Source organism: Crocodylus porosus, unplaced genomic scaffold (genome assembly GCF_001723895.1).
Source record: "Crocodylus porosus isolate Cpor-Errol unplaced genomic scaffold, CroPor_comp1, whole genome shotgun sequence".
NCBI lineage: Eukaryota > Metazoa > Chordata > Crocodylia > Crocodylidae > Crocodylus > Crocodylus porosus.
Genome location: NW_017728918.1, coordinates 104,884,950 through 104,889,477, shown reverse-complemented (window position 1 = coordinate 104,889,477; position 4,528 = coordinate 104,884,950).

The following is a 4,528-nucleotide window of genomic DNA, read 5'->3' as shown; positions in this document are numbered from 1 at the left end:
CATACAAGCTGTCCTATTGCATGGTGATTAAGCCATTGTCTTGGGAGTCAGATATAGGATTTCAGTCCCTTCAGGCTACAGATGGTCTATAACCCACCTTTTTTACTTCCTGGTAGTGCTCTAAACACTACTATATTGGGCAAAAGTGGAAGCTCTTCTGGTGGCCCCTAACACCACATGAAGTGTTCATAATGACAACAGTGGTTGCTACAGGACACCAACCTGTTACAATAGTGCAAAATGTTTTGTGTTACAAAAAAAAAGTTGTTTTGCTATTGGAAGCTTCTTTGGAAACTAAGTATGATTCTGTTCTGTACTGATCTCTGAAAATCCATTAATGCATCTACTTTTGTAAAACACCATCATTTGTCTCTTAAGACTGAGTCACAAAAAACCCACCAAATTTTAATTCACAGAATTTTAGGGACTTGAGCAGGATGGAACATTGTTGTACTCAGAGGTGCCTAAGTTCATTTATAGGCCCAAATAGGTGGAATAAAATTTGATCCTTTCACTAAGGTCATAATACTTCTTTTCACCTTTGTCATTTTGACTACATGTATAGATTATATACCCATAGATGTGTAGATGATATAAAGTATCAAAGTTGAAATGATAAAAGCAAAACAGAGCACTATTGAAACAAAAACCCTCTGACCTTCTTAAACTGAAACATTTCAATCAGGTTGTTTAGATATTTCAAAACACAATTTCCCCAAGTTTATGATTTCTGGGGAAAATGTGACCTTTCTGTTCTGTTTGTGGCCAAAAAAATGTTTAAGTGTTTTCAACTATTTCTACTAGTTGTCTCATACAGAATGACAATTCCTATGTTCCTGTGTTTTAACCATAACTTTGGATTATAATAATGTGATGTATTAGGTTACTGTTAATTTATTTTTTTTTAATGTTTTTGTGTTATAATTTTATTATGGGCAGGAGTAGCAACAGAGATAATGTGTGAGATGCTAGTGAAAAGTAATGAGTTTTGTGGAAGAATCTGAAGGAGAAAAAGGAGGTCATTAAATGCAAGAAAAGCAGCACTCTGCATTAGGCGGAAGACAGAGGCAGAACAAGGAGCAGAAAAGTGTGCTAAGAGAACAAAGAACATGAAAATGAGTGGTGGTAGCAAAATGAAAGGTATGTAGTTACAAGAAAAGCTAGGAGACAAGAGTTGAGAAAGACAGAAAATGCAGATAAAATTATAAAGAGCCTTAATTCCAAACTAGATGTTTGGATTTCAGAGCAATAAGGCACATAGGAAAACTATTGCACCTATAAACAGACCATTATAAACAAAATATATCCAGTTACATTGTCTATTTGAATATATAAACCAGTATATATTATAATCTTGATACAGGAAGAAAGCCCAATTCTGATGCTCATTATAGAAATGGTGCCTGTACATGAGCGTGGAGGCTGCAAATATTACTTACAGAGTCTAGTATACACAAATAACAAGTGCACCCACAGATAGGGTCCTGCTTCTAGCTGCATTGCCCTAATCAATGTCAAGTATAAAAGTATTATTTATGTGGAATTATATGCATCTCCAGCCTCTCAACCAGTGGTCATGGAATGCTGCTAGAGGTCTGTGAAGACTTGGAATTTTTTATGGTTCTGGCTCTTCTCTTTGTTTCTAAAAATTGATTTAATCAGAAGAATAAAATATGTCATTGAAATAAAATACTGAAGTCTAAGGTAAGTAATAAATAACATATTTTCATTAAAAGATTTAAAACAAATTATTTTGTTTCCTATAAACATCTTTGCATGTTCTTTCTGGATGGTTGTTTCAGTTCCAATAATATAATTTGTTTTTACTATTTAAAAATTACTTGATAAATCACATAATGGATTCTATATTAAAAGAATGTTATTTCAGTTGCAAAGTTAAACAGTCTATAATTGGATAATGAATGATGCATGGTGGCTCATGCAACCTTAATTCTTTCCCTTGCATGTATGTATTATGATAGATCTTAATTACATGAAGACATAGTATTTTTTTCTGTGGGACTCCTGCCTCAGATCTCAGTAGATGCACATAGTTGACCTATGATGTATGGATGTTTTCTGACTTTTGCCTTCCAGGCAACCTAAACAATACTCATATATTTATGACCATCTGTAACTTTATGAGTACTAGTCTGATCTCCTGATTAAGGAAGGCCATGGAATTGCATCCATACCTTCTGATTTAGCTAAAGTATTTTTAGAAAGATATAAAAACTTCAGGAGATCCAGAACTTCCCACTACCCTAAAGTGTGCCAGTTAATTACCCTCTCTTTGCAAAAAAAAAAAAAAATTATACCTTATTTCTATTCTTATTCTTATCTGAGTTTGTCTAGTCTAGCTTGTTTCCATCCCTTGGTTCTTGTTATGTCTTTATCTGGGAGTGTGAAGAACTCTGCTATCATAAATCTTCTCTACATGCAGATCATGATTAAGTCACTTTTTAAGTTTCTCTGTTGAATTGAACAACACTTCTTTACCTTTCCTTACCTTTCCAGGCCTTGAACCATTTCTGAACGGGATACAGAATTTTAGTTAAGGTTTCACTAGTTTCATGTGAAGCTGCAATAATACCTTTCTACTTCTTAGTATTTCCTTGCCTATGGGTTCTGTCATACCTTCTTTTAACATAGGCTTTATGTTTTAATTATCTATACACAGATATATAAATATATACCAAAGTTTATGCTAGAGTTCTGTATTTGACCAGTCAAATAAAGTTTGGTCAATTGACCAGTCAAATATTTGTCAAAAAGTGTAAACAATTACCAATACAGTCAAATAATACTCAGAAAAAGCACAGATTTTTCATTAAAATGTGTCAAAAAATAGTAAAAATTATATTTCTATCAAGACAACTGCAAAAAAAATCCCTCACCATAAATTTGCTATAATCTTTGACCAGCCAAAAAATATTTAGTCTAAAATATTTAGTCAATTAACAATAGCAGTTGACTGGCTTGTCAACAATACTTTATGCTTTTCTTTTCTTCCCTCTGCTACTCCTTGTTATAATATGGAGCTTACACAAGCTTCTACAGAACAAGAAAGCAGCCACAAAAAAGGCAAAGGCAGGCAGATTCTACCGAAGATGTTATTAGAATCCCTCAGTCAGTGTCTTTTGGTTTTTAATGTCACCTAACAATGGTCCCAATTAATAGCCCAGCACACTGGTTGCTCTATGCCAAAATGTACTTGTCAAATAGACACAGTAAGATTTTTCCTGTTACAGTAAAAGGCACTTTAGAAAGGGACACATTGCCAGGTTGCAGTAAGAGAGTCCATAGATTTGTCTTTAGCTGGCTCATACATACACACTCCTGCTTCAGATCAGGAATGTGTGAAAACTGGTAAAATGTTGTTGGTGTTCATAGGTGCCAACTCCGAGGCTCAAGCACCCACTGAAAAGAATTAGTGGGTGCTCAGCACCCATGAGCCACATCAGGGGAGCTGGATTGAAGTCAAATGCGGCCTCTTTTGGGGGTGGAGGTATGTGTGGGTGGGGGAGCAATAGGGTATGTAGTAGGGCTGTGCAAAGCTTCGACTTAATATTCAGTTCGACAAATATTCGACATATTCCACCTTGAAAAGTGAAAGTCAAGTCGAATAGCAGCGGGTCGAATAGCTGTCGAATTGAATACCGGAAGTCGAGTATTAACAGTGCGAGTCGAATATTAACAGTGCAGGTTGAATATTCGACAAGGGTCAAATATTCCACAAGGGTTGAATATTTGACTTGACTATACTGGATTCCCTGTGCGGGGAAAAATAAAGGAAAGTAAGAGGAGAGAGGGGGAGAGAGGGAAGGAGTGCTTTCATGACTGACATGTGTGGCTGGCCAGTGACCTGTCAGCATTCTCTGAGGGCCCTTCCAATCCCAGTGCTCTGGGGGAGGGCCAGAGAAAATGCATAAAAGGCAGCAGTTTTTCAGCTCCCTGCTTTCTGCCTTGAGGTCAGCTGCTGAGCTGCTGGTGTTCTCCAGCACCTCTGCGTCGGACCATGACGGCTGGAAGCCCTGATCTTCAACAAAGTCCCTGCTTGCAACACTAGCAACAGGGATTTCTGAGAACTTGGTGCTTTTTTATAACTACTTTTCATATTAGTTTACGCTTATATTGGATACGGTTAGTAGTAGCCTAGGATCTATTCTATATATAAGAATTTAGTTTAGATATATATTTTTTATACATCATTCATTCTTTCCACCACACCAACACTTCTCAATATATTATCTACACACACACACACATTTACATAACATCCAGAAATCTAATCCGTGGCGCACAGCACACTTTGAGGTTCCAGTTTACATATGAAGTAACACATTATGAAGCGGGTGGAAAGGCAGGTGACCACACTGGCCAGCCTGCACGAAGGGGAGCAAGAGGGGTTGCAAGCGGGAGAGCTGCAGTTTCTCTCTCCACCAAACTCAGACGCAGCCTCTTTCCTCCCGCTACAAGGGATGAGGCTGCTACAAGCAGTAAAGAGAGGGGAGCAGCAGTGCCACCA